Consider the following 16,346-nt stretch of genomic DNA (forward strand, 5'->3'; position numbering starts at 1 on the left):
AAGAGGGGGGCAGACGAAGGAAAGAGGGCGCAGACGAAGGAAAGAGGGCGCAGACGAAGGAAAGAGGGCGCAGACGAAGGAAAGAGGGGGCAGAAGAAGGAAAGAGGGGGCAGAAGAAGGAAAGAGGGGGCAGAAGAAGGAAAGAGGGGGTAGAAGAAGGAAAGAGGGGGTAGAAGAAGGAAAGAGGGGGTAGAAGAAGGAAAGAGGGGGTAGAAGAAGGAAAGAGGGGGTAGAAGAAGGAAAGAGGGGGTAGAAGAAGGAAAGAGGGGGTAGAAGAAGGAAAGAGGGGGTAGAAGAAGGAAAGAGGGGGTAGAAGAAGGAAAGAGGGGGTAGAAGAAGGAAAGAGGGGGTAGAAGAAGGAAAGAGGGGGTAGAAGAAGGAAAGAGGGGGTAGAAGAAGGAAAGAGGGGGCAGAAGAAGGAAAGAGGGGGCAGAAGAAGGAAAGAGGGGGCAGAAGACATTGACATTGGGGCAGGAGGCAGTACCCATGTTTATTTTTGTGCCTTATGTGAGGCAATGCTTACACTGTGATGTTTATCTGTGGTGTAACAAGAAAGATCAGTGGTTGGGAAGGCGTTTTTTTGTACTCGTGCATTCCATTCATTGCATGAAACAACCGCAACCTGGTGGTTTATGCTGCATTAACTTGAACGCTGTGAGCGTAATGCGACAGTCTCCAGCTTTTTCGCACATGTGACGAGATGCTCAATAGCATGGTTGCTGATGTCGCGAGTTGTCTTGGGGCAGGACGTTTGTGCCTCTGTCTTGGGTCGTATTGCTCTCCAGCATTTTATTAATGCTTCTGAGAGTTTATTTGTTCCAATATAACCTTAAGGTTTCCTATTTGTAATTGTTCCCCTGTCAAGGTCTTTGATCACGACTTAAAGAGGAATTTTTACAAATTATTTGGTAGTGACAGTGCTCTTCATAATGAACTCAGTGTGTTTAAGGTTATTGTATTGAGCTGAAGGTTTCCAAACCCATCACTTATTTAATACTGTCTCCTGCCAGGGTGCTAGTATCATAAGAGTTGCCAGGGTGCTAGTATCATAAGAGTTTCTGCTCATTTGTGCTTAACACTGGTCATTCATCTATTGTATGTTCATGTTTTAATATGTATTCGTTTTAGTTTTGATTCGTTGCCTGGATAGGTCTTCACGACTTACTATGGAGGAATTGGTAAGTTGCTCGCCATTGCCCTGTGATTTTGAGGTAAGGTCTAGTTTGGCTTTTGTAATCTTACGTTCAAACCTCAAACGCAAACATTTTTGGGGTGGTGTTTGAGTGCTCATTATCCATCAGATTAAGTAATTTTTTAACTGTTTTCAATTTAACTAATTGGTGCGGCAAAGTATATTAAATTTAATTTGTCTACTTTAGAGTTTTCACTAAGTTTGTTCTGTATATAATATAATCGATATTCAAATTCTAGCACACAGGCCAGTAAGTTGATCATTTAATTGTACCTAATTGAAGGGACTTAGGTGTCTCTTGCGCGACCTCTGGCGAAGGGCTATTGTGCCTGTATTACAGTTTGATTGGGACCTGTATTGCTTAGGAGATTTCATCGCTGTGCTGTTTCCTACCACGTAGTGTTTCTCGCCTTGGTTGCGTGATAAGGGGGGAAACCGGGACTGGAGTCAAGTGTATTGCCGCGAGCGTTTTTTCGGTGCGGTGCGACTCCGAAATTCTGGCTGTTGGGCAGTGCGAGGTCTGACGCCGTCACTTACCTCCGCGGGCAGCTTTCACGCCGCTTCGTCAACTCTCTTAGTTGAGTTTGCCTTTTCTTCTGTAACGTTTAGTCCATTGTTCCTCAGTGCCTCGCGTCCTGAGATTCTATCTAGCCCACTGATCGTAAGTGCTGGTGCAGGCCTGTGATATTAAGGACTTACTGCTATTGACTCAAACATTTGTTAATCAGTTCTTGCTAATTAATTCATTCTGAAGAAGGGCCTTTCTTAAAGACTGTTCTGAAACAGTTTCGGGTATTGCTTAATATACAATTACATCTTTTTTTTACCTGACTGGCTTTGCTAAATTCACAGTTTATTCAGTATTCAACGTTTGTCCAGCAACTGGTATGCCGATTCTGTAGTTGTCATTCAGCACCGCCTCAACTAAAAGTTTTAAATTTTTGTTGCACCCTTCTCTTTAAAAACAATGGATTGTGAAGCACAATATTTGAACTTATGTCATTCACTATTTACAATTGTTCGAATTCTTTGGAACAAATGAACCCTTTCTCAGTTGTGATTATCTCATAAAAAAATAAATGCAAACTGCGAGAAATAATGTCATAATTGGGGCTTAGCCTTCCATAAGGAGTTCCAATCCCTGTCCTGTTCCTGGGGATGTCACCATTTGTTCATGGGCGGTACCTGAAAAAACACCGCTAACTACAGTTTTTGGGTACCGCACGGATAATCGCCGAAACTTTTACCATACATTCCGAAGATGATGATCTCCTGGAATCTTCAAACTTTTTTCAATATTATTATCCGTTACCGAGCTTCAGAGATTCAGAATTATGGTACTTCTACACGCACTTAATATCCAGTCTGAGGTAAATGAAGTTTTGACGGATGTACTGAAAACATTTCCATGGTTCTGGTGTCATCTAAACAATTCTAACGTCGCCAAATTTTAGTCAACATTCTCTTTTTTTCAGCAATTAAATTCTATGGCACTTTCCATGCAGTGGGCACTGCACGCCTACACAAGCTTTCTGGACCCCGAAATGGCAGTATCAGCACCCCACAAAAAAAACTTTTTACCATAAGGAATTCTCTGTACTTACAAATCTAACGCCGCATTTTATGTATACGGTAGGTTCAAAATGGCTCTGAGCACTATGGGACTTAACTTCTGTGGTCATCAGTCCCCTAGAACTTAGAACTACTTAAACCTAACTAACCTAAGGACATCACACATATCCATGCCCGAGGCAGGATTCGAACCTGCGACCGTTGCAGTGGCGCGGTTCCGGACTGAGCGCCTTAACCGCGAGACCACCGCGGCCGGCGTATACGGTAGGTGTACCCTAAAGATGATGTGCATTTATATGTGCAGTAGTGTAAAGCGAATTTGTGTTGGATGAGAGACCACCTGTCAAAAGCTGGAATAACCACTTTTTGCGGTATGGACCGCTACAGGACAGCCATGAAGTGTCTTGGGTTCTGGAAGGAACCAGCAGGAATGTAGAACCAAGCTGACTAGTGCCGTGGCCTTCCACGCTAGGTTTCTCGGTTGAGGATATAGTCCGTTTCGGATGGTCTTTCACTTTCTCGATTGCGTTTAGATATTGTGGGGGGGGGGGGGGAGATTTGGTAGCCAGGGCAGTACGGTAAAGTCATCCTGTTGCTCATCAAAACACACATATACTCTGCCAACTGTGTGACATATTGCAGTGTCCTGCTGGAGGTGCCATCATGCTGGGGAAAAATAAACTGCATGTAAGGGCGGACATTGTCACCAAGGACAGACGCATACCTGTGTTGATCCATTGTGACTTTCAGAATTACGTCATCTCACAGGGAATGCCAACATTCCCCAGACCATAATGCTCCTTCCTCCGGCCTGGACCCTTCCGACAATTGCTGTAGGCTATTTGCTTTCAGACTTTTCACGCCGGTGAAACGTAAAACTACATCTGAAAAGTTCACCTGTCGTCGGTCTGTGGACGTCCAGTTGCGTTATTTCTATCCCAATTCTAGCCTTCTTCGCCAATTAACAGCTGTCAGCGTGGGCACCTCTTGCATAGACCCATAGACAGCAATGTTCGCTGGACGACCGTCGAGGAGACTGGCTAGCCCCTTGATTCATCTGGGTAGTCAGCTGCTCAGGAGTTTGGTCTGCATTCACCCCTGCTCACCTTCATAGCCGTCGTTCACCCTTGACATCTAGGGCCATCAGCCTGTGACGAACACAGTTGCCTCAGCACTGGTTTTGGATAGTGCCATATTCCCGCGCGCGATATACTTCAACCATGATCGCACGCGAACGGTTTACAAACTCTGCGTTTCGGAAATACTCCCACCCATGATCATGCTCCTTTGAACGTTACATAAATCGCTCCGTTTCTTCATCATGACAATGACTGCACAGTTTTCCGCGTTCCCTCCTTGACACTTCATACAGGGTGGTCAGACATAATCTGAAAAGCTTGAGTGTTGCAAAGTAGGTTGCAGTGAGAAACAACTAACAAAAAAAAAATTCGATACGTTTCGCCACTTCCGAGTTAATTAGCACTGAAATTAGACAAGCTGGCCGTTGCGTGTGCAAACTCAAGCAGCCCGCTAATTACGGTTAGTGTCAGTTGTTCTCATATAGCAGATGACAGCAGACGGAACATTTCAGCCTTCGGCTCGGGTTCGATCCCGAAGCCAAAATTTTTTGTTAGAAAAGTGAAATGAGAACCGTGCCAGCCGACTCAGTTTTTGTCAGTCTTTTAAAGAGGAGCGTATTAGTTTTTTGTGGTTTGACAGGATTTTTTCAATGGGTAAAGTTTTTCAACTATTCCCCAATATAACTGGTTGTTTATGTGTGAGACCCAGGGCGCTCGTCATCTACGGCCTTCATAGAAAAAAACTTGTACCTCTCATAAACCCTCATTTACTATAAGAAACTGAAGTAATGAATTAAAATCTGTGTCAAAGCTGGGACTTTAACCTCCTGCTTGTTTACTCATAAACGTTTCTAAAACTTTGCTACACTCTATATCGTTCTCATAGCGGTATTTAGTACAAGTCCTGTGATCCCCTTATACACAAAATATCGAATCACATGTAACTGTTTTGGTAACTAAGGATAAAAATTCAATATGGCTGACGTAAATATATTTTTCGACATGGTTACCAACACAACAAGAAAATTGCGTGAATCTAATACTATACGGGAAATTACAAAATTTCCTCTGCTTTTTGGACAAACTTCGTATAGGTGTTTAGGAGAACAAAATGTTTTTCTCCCAGGACTCTGGACTCCTAACCACTTGAAACCGCCCGTGGTAACCCAAAGTAAGTTTCGTGTAGTGAACGATCGTGTGTCACATCTTGGAGAAGGAACTTAAAAAATTGTAACTTTCCACTACCTACTTTTTTCTCGCAGAAAAAGAACGAAAAACTAGTTACGTGCACTATTGTAACGAAGTCTGAATGATGATAGTACATCCGGGATACCATTACATAAAGGGAAGCGATGTTTACGTAAATATAGCAGTACCGAAACAGGGATTGCTGTTAATCCTACTGAATTCGTATTCGTTCAGTTTTGCGGAACATTATTTCGTTGTTGGTCGACCCTCATTGCAGACTGTTCTGTTACGAATACTTCCTATACTCCAATTAAAATTACTTGATAGTTGACACTTTACTCGTTGTAGCTGATTTCCTCCAATCGGAGCGCTCAACGTCACGCCCGAAACGTTCGCCGTTGCCAAACTGTCACAACAATTAGTTCACTTCAAATTCCTTGTTCCGCTTCCTTAATGTGTTTGGATCCCAAATCCTCGATCTATCCCTTCCCTTCTATTTAGTATTTCATCACACATAACTACAGGGCGCACACACACACACACACACACACACACACACACACACACACACACACACACACACACTATGCTGACATTATACAACTTTTCATACACAGCGCTAACAAACGCTACAGCATTCCTCCGCACAATACGCGGATATCTGCTTACATTAGATAAGCTTTCAACAGCATTGTGTTAACTAGAATTTTATAAGGCTGCAATTAATCGTTGCAACGGGGTTACCAGAATCAAGCACAAAAACCTTTCTCAGTGTAATGGTACAGCATAGCAGTTAGCATATAAACCTGACACGCAAAAGTTCGTATGTTTTAATCCCGTCAAATTCAACGAATTTTTTTATTCTTCTAAATCTAATCAAAAGCTATCTTTGATCATTAGTTAACTATATTTTTTGCATTTTTAAAGCTTTGCCGCATCATTGTAATCGTCGTATTGACTTTATTTGCTCTTATTTTTCTTGCTATCACGTTTTTCGTTTAGAACATGTCTACTACATTTCAGTCAGTGTTCATTTCAAAACAGCTGTCGATAAAGCCTCACCGATTTCCGTCATACTTCGCGGCGGTGGCGGCTGCTTCCGACATTACATATTAAAAGTCGTATTTGTATTTCGCCTATAACCGAGTGGTAGCCGGCAGCCAATGTGGCAACACTGTAGCGGCAGACACAGACGTCAGCTATGAAGTAACTTCAATTGGACTCGAGTAATGAACGTTGTATAGTTTTCATCTTGAACCAACTTCGTCGATCATATGGTAGACTCTGCCGTTTCTTTTCTTTTTACAGAAATATTTTAACATGAAACAGTAGCCTAAGTATTGAGTCAAATGAAGTATTCCGTGAACAAATTCGAACAATTTTACCGTTTTCAATCCGAAATCCAAATTACTAATAGTACTGCTCTTCATGTTCAAATTTTACTATGTAAATAACGTTTCACGCCTACCTTGGTATCACGTTTAGGTTTGCCGGATGCGAAGCTATTTTTCTATCAGTGGAAACGTGTAACCGAAGAGAAGGACACGACCAAGAACCGTAACTTTTTTTTTTGTTTCTTTCGTTTTATTTGGGTTTTAGGGCGCAAAACTGCTATGGTCATTAGCGCCCGGTCCGTGACTTAGGAAACAGTAAAAAAACCGAAAATGGAAACCAGCAGCAATGGGAACGAAAGCCATAAAATTGGAGAAACAAAGCAGAAGGAAGGCTTAAAAATCCACTACAGAAAGGGGTTGGTTGTCCCCAAAAAAAGCTTCAAATGACTGACGTCATTTCACTGGCACTAATAAACTTGAGAACGGGGTCGGCTGAGCGCGTGTCATTTGCTAAAATCGACGATATATCACGCGATAACTGTAGACGGGAGCGTAACGGATTAAAATAGGGGCACTCAATTAAAAGGTGTCTTACCATCCACAGCTGAGAGCAGTGGGGACAGAGTGGGGGAGGATCACCGCTTAAAAGATGTCGATGGCTAAAAAGACAGTGCCCTATCCGGAGTCTAGTTAAAATTACCTCATCCCGACGACGCGTTCGGGAGGAAGAGGTCCAAGCACAAGGAAGAGCTTTCACGTCCCGCAATTTATTATGGGGAAGTGTCGACCAATGCGCGTGCCATAAATGAACAACACGACGACATAAAACGCTCCGTAGATCGGCGAAGGGAATCGACTGAATAGCTGGCCGAAGAAGAGAGACTGCAATATCGGCCGCCTCATTTCCACAGATACCAACGTGTCCCAGGAGCCAGAGGAACGCCACCGAGACGCCCCCCAGGTGGAGCAAGCGCAGACAGTCCTGAATCCGGTGCACCAGAGGGTGCACAGGATAAAGAGCTTGGAGACTGAGGAGAGAGCTGAGGGAATCTGAGCAGATAACGTATTGTATCCGCTGATGGCGGCGGATGTAGTGGACAGCCTGGAGAACAGCGTAAAGCTCCGCAGTATAAACCGAACACTGGTCGGGAAGCCGAAAGTGATTTGGGGTGTCGCCAACAATATAGGCACTCACTACACCTAACGATGTTTTCGAGCCGTCTGTGTAAATAAATGTGGCGTCCGTCATTTGTGCACATAGAGCAGCAAATGCCCGACGATGAACAAGTGTAGGGGTACCATCCTTGGGAAATCGACAAAGGTCACGGAGCAGGCAGATCCGGGGACGGAGCCAAGGCGGTGCTGTACCCCAAGTTGTCAAGAAAGTTTTAGGAAAGCGGAAGGAAAGAGAATGGAGCAGTTGACGGAAGCGGACTCCCGGTGGTAGTAGGGAGGAGGGGCGGCCTGCATGCCCTACATCAAAGGAGGCGTCGAAAAAAATGTCATGGGCTGGATTAGTAGGCATGGAAGACAGATGGCTAGCATAACGACTCAGAAGGACTGCTCGCCGACTGGACAGCGGAGGTTCAGCAGTCTCAGCATAGAGGCTTTCCACAGGGCTGGTGTAAAAAGCTCCAGACACTAAACGTAATCCACAGTGATGGATAGAGTCGAGACGCCGAAGAATAGACGGCCGAGCAGAGGAGTAGACTATGCTTCCATAGTCCAATTTCGAGCGCACTAAGGCGCGATAGAGGCGGAGAAGGACCACTCGGTCCGCTCCCCAGGAGGTACCATTCAGTACACACAGGGTGTTAAGGGATCGCAGACAGCGAGCCGAAAGATAAGAGTGGGAGGACCAGCACAGTTTTCTGTCAAACATAAGACCCATGAATTTAGCGACGTCTGAAAACGGAAGGTTGACAGGACCTAGATGTAAGGAGGGCGGAAGAAACTCCTTACGTCGCCAAAAATTAACACAGCCGGTTTCGATGCTCCAAGAGTGGAGGCGATCGAGACATCCTTTAAGACGTCGTTCAAGAAGGCTGGTCCGTTGAGAACTGTAGTAGATCGCAAAATCGTCCACAAAGAGGGAGCCCAAGACATCAGGAAGGAGACAATCCATAATTGGATTGATGGCAACGGCAAACAGTACAACACTCAGCACGGAGCCCTGGGGTACCCCGGTTTCTTGGGAGAAAGTACGGGAGAGAGTAGTGTTCACCCGCACCCTAAATGTGCGCTCTGCCATAAATTCGCGAAGCAAAAGGGGCAGCCGACCTCGAAAGCCCCAAGAGAACAGTGTGCGGAGGATGCCTGTCCTCCAACAGGTATCGTATGCTCTCTCCAGATCAAGAAATATTGCTAATGTTTGGCGTTTCCGGAGAAAATTGTTCATGATATAAGTGGAGAGAGCAACAAGATGGTCAACTGCAGAACGATGCTTTCGGAAACCGCATTGGGGAGGTGTTAAAAGACTGCGGTATTCCAGCCACCACGCTAAACGGTAATTCACCATATGCTCCAAAACCTTACAGACACTACTCGTGAGAGAAATGGAGCGATAGCTATAAGGGAGATGTTTGTCCTTTCCAGGTTTCGGAACAGGAACGACGATAGCTTCCCGCCATCGTCTGGGAAAAGTACTGTCGGTCCAAATTCGATTATAAGGGCGGAGGAGGAAACGCAGACTAAGGGTTGATAAATGCTGCAACATGTGGACGTGGATATCATCCGGTCCTGGGGCGGAGGAGCGAGAAGAAGAGAGTGCATGTTGGAGTTCCTGCATGGAGGAAACAGTATTGCAGCTTTCCCGATTTTGAGAGGAGAAAGCAAGAGGTCGCACTTCCACTGCACGTTTCTTCGGGAGAAACGCTGGCGGGTAATTTGAAGAGCTCGAAATCTCAGCAAAGTGCTGACCCAACGAGTTAGAAATTGCGACGGGGTCCACTAATTTATCATGCACGACAGTGAGCCCAGAGACCGGGGAGAAACTAGGCGCGCCTGAGAACCGTCGAAGCCGACTCCAAACTTCCGAGGAGGGAGTGAAGGTGTTAAATGAGCTAATAAAGAATTTCCAGCTTGCCTTCTTGCTATCGCGGATGACGCGACGGCATCGCGCTCGGAACTGTTTATAGCGGATACAGTTGGCCAAAGTAGGTGGTGGCGGAAAACGCGGAGAGCACGTCGCCGCTCACGTATTGCATCACGGCATGCCTCGTTCCACCAAGGAACTGGGGGGCGCCGGTGCAATTCGGAGGTGCGTGGTATTGAATGTTCCGCAGCTGTAAGAATAACGTCGGTAATGTCTGTGACCTCATCGTCGACGCTGGGAAAGTGACGGTCATCGAATGTCGCTAGAGACGAAAAAAGTGTCCAATCGGCTTGGGCAAACTTCAAGCGTCGCGGGCGCATGTATGGCAGTTGAGGCTGCAGTCTAAGGACACATGGAAAGTGGTCACTCGAGTGTGTATCGTCAAGGGCGAACCATTCGAAGCGCCGAGCTAGCGGAACAGTACCGACCGCAAGGTCCAAATGAGATAAATTTGTCGTGGAGGCAGACAAAAATGTAGGGACCCCGGTGTTGAGGCAAACTAGATCCGCTTGGTGGAAGACGTCTAGCAATAGTGAGCCACGTGGACAAGGATGCGGAGATCCCCAAAGCGGGTGGTGGGCATTGAAGTCCCCAACCAGCAAATAGGGGGGTGAAAGCTAACCAAGAAGATGAAGGAGATCAGCTCGTGCCATTGGTGTGGACGATGGAATGTATACAGTACAAAGAGAGAATGTGTATCCGGAAAGGGAAAGACGGACGGCGACAGCTTGGAAGGAAGTGTTTAAATGGATTGGGTGATAATGGAGAGTTTCATGGAGAAGAATCATGAGTCCACCATGGGCTGGAGTGCCTTTAACAGAGGGGAGATCATACCGGACAGACTGAAAATGAGGGAGAACAAAGCGGTCATGGGGATGCAGCTTTGTTTCCTGAAGACAGAAGATGACCGGCGAGTAGGATCGTAAGAGGATCGACAATTCATCCCGATTGGCTCCAATACCGCGGATATTCCAGTGGATAATGGACATAGGGTGAACAGAAAATGGAGGAGTGTGATCAAGGTTGCTGTCAACTCATCGACTGCACAGAGCTTGCGACCGACAGCATGGAATGGCATTCAGCCGAAGCCAGAAGATCCTGATCCATAGGTTGTTCTGGAGCAGCTCCTGCCACCAGCGATCGGCCGGTTGATCGGCCGCCAGCAGTGCGCCTCGGCGACACAGAAGACGGCCGAGGGCGATTTCCGCCAGGTGGTGCTGTAGATGCGACACGCCTTGGCGGAGAAGGCGAGGAACTGGGTTTCTTTGTAGCCTTCTGGGAAGTATGATGTTTAGATGAAGGAGGAACCGATGGTTGGGAAGTTGCGGTACGTAAAAACTCTTCACGAGTATGCTCTTTTTTCGAAGTCTTGGTGTCTGACTTTTGGTTTCGAGATTTAGCAGAACCCGACGAAGGGTGAGCCAGAGAGTGGGCAGGCGAAAGTGGTGAGGTTGAACGGGCGATCTTTCCGCTGGCCGATCTGACGACCGTGGCACTAAAGGTGAGGTCGCAAGTCTGCATGGCCGCCTCCTTTGTTGGCCAAGGAGAAGCAAGGACAGTGCTGTATTTTCCTGTCTGAGGCACGGTGGGCTTTCGACTGGCGAATAATTTTCGAGCAGCAAAGGTCGACACCTTTTCCTTCACCCTAATTTCCTGGATGAGCTTTTCGTCCTTAAAAACGGGGCAATCTTGAGACGAAGCAGCGTGGTCACCCATACAGTTGATGCAGCGAGGGGATGGAGGTGGACAAGCACCCTCATGGGCATCCTTGCCACACGTGACACATTTGGCCGGATTGGACCAGGACTGGCTGGTGTGATTGAACCGCTGACACCGATAGCAACGCGTTGGGTTTGGGACTTAAGGGCGAACGGAAATTATCCCATAGCTTGCTTTGATTTTCGATGGGAGTTGAACTTTGTCAAAGATCAAGAAGACAGTGCGGGTTGGAATGATGTTCGTGTCAACCCTTTTCATAACCCTATGAACAGCCGTTACGCCCTGGTCAGACAGGTAGTGCTGAATTTCTTCGTCAGACAATCCATCGAGGGAGCGTGTATAAACGACTCCACACGAGGAATTTAATGTACGGTGCGGTTCCACCCGGACAGGGAAGGTGTGTAGTAGTGAGGCACGCAGCAATTTTTGTGCCTGGAGGGCACTGACTGTTTCTAACAACAGCGTGCCATTCCGTAATCTGGAACAAGACTTTACAGGACCTGCAATTGCGTCTACACCTTTCTGAATAATGAAAGGGTTGACCGTGGAGAAGTCGTGAACTTCGTCAGACCAAGAAACAACAAGGAACTGTGGCAACGATGGAAGAACTGTCTGTGGCTGAGACTCAGTGAACTTACGCTTGTGAGCAGACATAGTGGCAGGTGAGGAAACCATTGCGGAAGAATCCCCCATGATTACCGGCGTCTCCGATGGCGCGCTCCTCCCTTGTGGGGGCCCTCTCTGAGGGCACTCCCGCCTTAGGTGATTGTTCACACCTCAGGTCACACCTCCCCACAAACGGACGGAGGGACCAATCGGCACTTTCGGAAGGTATCAGCTCGGGTAATCAACCCTCCCTGGGCCTGGCCGTTACCAGGGGGTAGGTACGTGTCCTACCTGTCTACCCGGGGCGGGGAATTACGCGTTACCCCGTCACCGGCTACGCATGGAAGTGCGTGGGTCGGCCTTCAGACACGCACAGGGAGGAAGAAAGAGAAAGGGAAAGGAAAGAAGAGGGGTCTCAAACGCCGAAGCGGAGAAAAGGGCAAAGAGAAGAGGAAAGGAGAAGAGAAGGACAGAGGAAGGACGAAGACTGGCAAGTATAGAAAGCAAGGAATTTGTAACAGTTTCGAGCGTCCGTCTCCAGACGTAGGCACAAACCATACTCCCAGATGGAGAGAAAGGGAAGGAAAGAGCTAGAGGTGAGGGGGGGGGGGGCGAAGATGGGGGACGGGGAAGGATGCGGAAAGTGAGGGTATGCAGCCCGGAAAGGGAGGAGGGCCACATTAGCTTGGGGTCCCGTGCTCGCTACGCACGTATCCACAAAAGAGTTGTAGACCCCCTGGGGGGGGGGGGGGCCGCGGGAGGTTAAGCTCCATGTCTGGATAAAGGAGAGCATAATTAGGGTGCTTTGGGGTGCAGCGAATGTGGAGTGCGTAATACATCAGCTGTTCTTGGCGCAAAACTCGCAGCAGTGGAATCCCTACCTCTGCGAGAAGGCTAATCACAGGGCTAGTCTGGAAGGCACCAGTCGCTAGGCGTACCCCACAATGGTGGATGGGTCATGTCCTGCAATGTCGAAGGTGACACAGAACCACAGACAGAACTCCCATAGTCTAATCGAGACTGGACCAGCACTTTGTACAATCGCAGGAGGATAGAGCGGTCTGCACCCCACGTGGTATTGCACAGACATCTAACAACATTGATATGTAACTAGCACATCCTCTTCAGCTGGCGAAGATGAGGGAGCCATGTCAACCAGTCATCTAAGACCAGACCCAAGAAGTGATGGGTGTCCACCACCTCGGAGGACTGGTCATTCAGGAACAGGTCCAGATGGGGATGGACTGTACAGCGACAGCAGAAATGCACGACAAACGACTTGGCCACGGAAAACAAAGTTATGGGAAAGTGTCCAAGATTGCGCTTGGTAGATTGCCCCCTGTAGACGGTATTCTGCAGCGCCCATTATGGAGGAAGCGATGTAGGTACAAAAATCGTCAGCATACAAAGAGGGGGACACTGTCGGCCCAGCAGCCGCCACCAGTCCATTAATGGCAACGAGAAAGAGGGACGCTGAGCACAGAACCCTGTGGAACCCCGTTTTCTTGCCGATGGGAAGCGCTGTAGGAGGAACCAACTTGGACCCAGCAAAGAGTTACAAGAATGAAACTTACGGATAAAAACGTGCAGAGCGCCACGAAGGCCCCATTCATGAAGGATGGTGAGGATGTGGTGGCGCCATGTGGTGTCGTAGGCTTTATGCAGGTCAAAGAAAACCGCAATGAGGTGTTGCCAATGGGCAAAGGCCGACCAGATAGACTCCAGGTGGACCAAGTTATCCACTGCAGAGCAGCTACAGCGAAAACCAATTTGAGCCGATGACAGAAGGTCGTGGGATTCAAGGGTCCAAAACAGCCGCTGACTCACCACGCATTCAAGGAGCTTGCAGAGGGTGTTAGTACAGCTAATTGGACGGTAGCTATCCAACTGAAGAGGTGGCTTCCCAGGCTTCAACATGCTTTCCTGCCACTGGGTAGGAAATACCCCCTCACTCCACAGACAGTTGAAAAGAGTCAGTATACGACGGTCGCCAGTCACCGATAAGTGTCGGAGCATTTGGTTGTATATATCAGATCTGGTCCAGGAGCCGTGTCGGCACAAATGTTGAGGGCGCTGGTAAATTCTCACTCGCTAAATGGGGCATTATAAGGCTCCAAGCAGCGTGAAACTAAAGTCAAAGGCAGTCGTTCCGTGCACTCTTTCAGGAGGAGGAACATGGTTTAATACTGAGTCGATGCAGAGGCTAGGGCAAAGTGTTGAGCGAAATGCTCTGCGACAAAGTCCAGATAGGTAAGGGCAACACCATGCACAGAAATTCCTGCAACGCCGGTGGGAGGACGACGGCCAAAAATTCGCCCGAGTTTCGCCCAGATTGTGAAGAGGGAGAGTGCGGTCCTATGGCAGCCACACATCGCTCCCACCAAATCCGTTTCTGAAATTTGATTAGCTAGCAGGTCCACGTGTTGAATTTTTTAAGGACCAGAACGAGAGCAGTAGAAGGGTGCCATTTGAAGTATTGAAGAGCACAGTGGCAGTCTTTTATGGCCACAGCAATTTCCGGAGTCCACCAAAGGACCATCTTCCGACAGGGCGAACCCAAGGAAGAAGGGATGGCTGGAACAGCTGCAGGAAGAATGACAGCAGTCAACGTCTGTGTAGACTCATCACTACTACTGTGTGGCAGTACAGGGAGGATGGTAACAGAGGAGAAGGCACCCCAATCAGGTTTAGAGAAGGCCCACCTGGGAGGGTGACAAAGCGAGATATACTGAAAGAAAGCCAAAACGATTGGGTAATGATTGCTGTCACGTAAGTCATCGTGGAAGAAGGCCAGGACTGCCAATGGAGAGGTCAATGGCAGAGAAAGTGCTGTATGCCAGACTAAAATGTGTAGGAGGGCCAATGTTTATGAGGTAGAGGTCAAGCCCTGCCAGAACAGCTTCAACTGTCCTGCCGTTTGACTACCCCAAAGAGGGTTGTGGGCATTGAAGTCCTCCAGAAGCAGGAAGGGAGAAGGGAGTTGTTGCAGGGTGGTTACGGCAAGGGATGTGGGTGGCCTGTCAGGCAGGAGGTATAGATTACAGATCGTGATTGTAGTGGCTAGTGGAGCCTGACAGCAATTGCTTCCAGAGTGGTATAGAGGGAAACCCATTTACTAACAATATCCTTGCGGGCCAAGGTACAAACACCACCGGAAGGCCTCAAGGGGCCAATTGAGTTTTGACAGAAAGCGTGGAACCCACTACGGGTGGGTGACTAAGAATGGACAAAATGGGTCTCCCGGAGAGCAATGCAAGCAGCAGAGTAGGAGGAAAGAACGGACTGCAACTCCAAGAGGTGACGCAAATAGCCATTACAATTCCACTGGAGGATTCTCAAGCTGGAGTCCAAATTGGAAGTGAACAGACCAGAGCTGGTCACGCCGCCGAGTCCCCATCTGTCAACTGGTAAGGATAGGGTAATATACATATAGGTGGGGTCCGACTATTGGTTCATTGACTGGAGGAGGGGAAGAATGCACCTCAGGGGGTACCAGAGGGGCCTTGCCCTTTTTCTTATGTTTCTGCTTCTTCTCTTGTGAAGGAAGAGAAGGACAGAGTGCAGCAAGGTTGGGCACAGAATTAAACCTGGCAATCTTTGCGCCCACTGGCCCCAGATCGCATGGCCAATGTGGAGCTGCAGTTCGCCTTTCAGTGTGGTACCAGGAAGAGGAGTCCTGGCAGGGAGGTTCAGTACCAGCAGCTGCCGAAGGAGAGCACTTCCCTGGCAGGGGAGGAGAGCAGCACCTGAAGGGGTGGGTATGGGTACTGATGGGGAGGGGGAAGGGGACAGGGAGTGGAAGACTGAGGGTGATGTGGAAGGCGAATGGGGCATGGCTGGGAAGAAGAGGGGATAGAATGGCGAATGGATGTAACTGAAGCAAAAGTGGAATTTATAGGCACGGGATGGAGCTTGTCATACTTTCGACAAGCCTTGGTGTACATAAGTCAATCTGAAGTCTTTTGAATCTGGCATTCTTTCATGTACACCGGGCATGCTGGTGAGTGTGGAGGATGCTGCACATTAGAATTTACACACATTGGTATGGGAGCAAAGGCACACCCCTCATGGAGGGGGCGCCCACAGTCAGCGCAAAGGGGATCACTGGTGCAGTGGAAAGACATGTGTCTAAACTGTAAGCATTTAAAGCATCTCATTGGTGGTGGAATGTAAGGGCTTACATCACACCGATACACCACCACCTTGACCTCCTCTGGGAGGGTATCCCCTTCAAAGGCCAGGATAAAGTCACCTGCATCAGTGATTTGTTTTTAGGGTCTTGCTGTGTACGGTGGATGAATCTTTTTTTTGTGGGGTTTAAGGGCGCTCAACTACTGAGGTCATTAGCGCCCAGTCACAGTTATTAGAGCACATGGAATCTAGTAAAACTCAAGGGGAATGGGGGACACCAGAAAGGCTTGACAAAGATGCAGATAAGTAAAAAAGTTAGATGTCTTCGGACAAGCCAGTCAAAGTTATAAAACGCAGAACACGAGCAGCTGCTTGAGCGTCATCAGCTAAAATATCCGATAAAGTAGATGGCAGGGACAGGACAACACGAG

Source organism: Schistocerca piceifrons, chromosome 6 (genome assembly GCF_021461385.2).
Source record: "Schistocerca piceifrons isolate TAMUIC-IGC-003096 chromosome 6, iqSchPice1.1, whole genome shotgun sequence".
NCBI lineage: Eukaryota > Metazoa > Arthropoda > Insecta > Orthoptera > Acrididae > Schistocerca > Schistocerca piceifrons.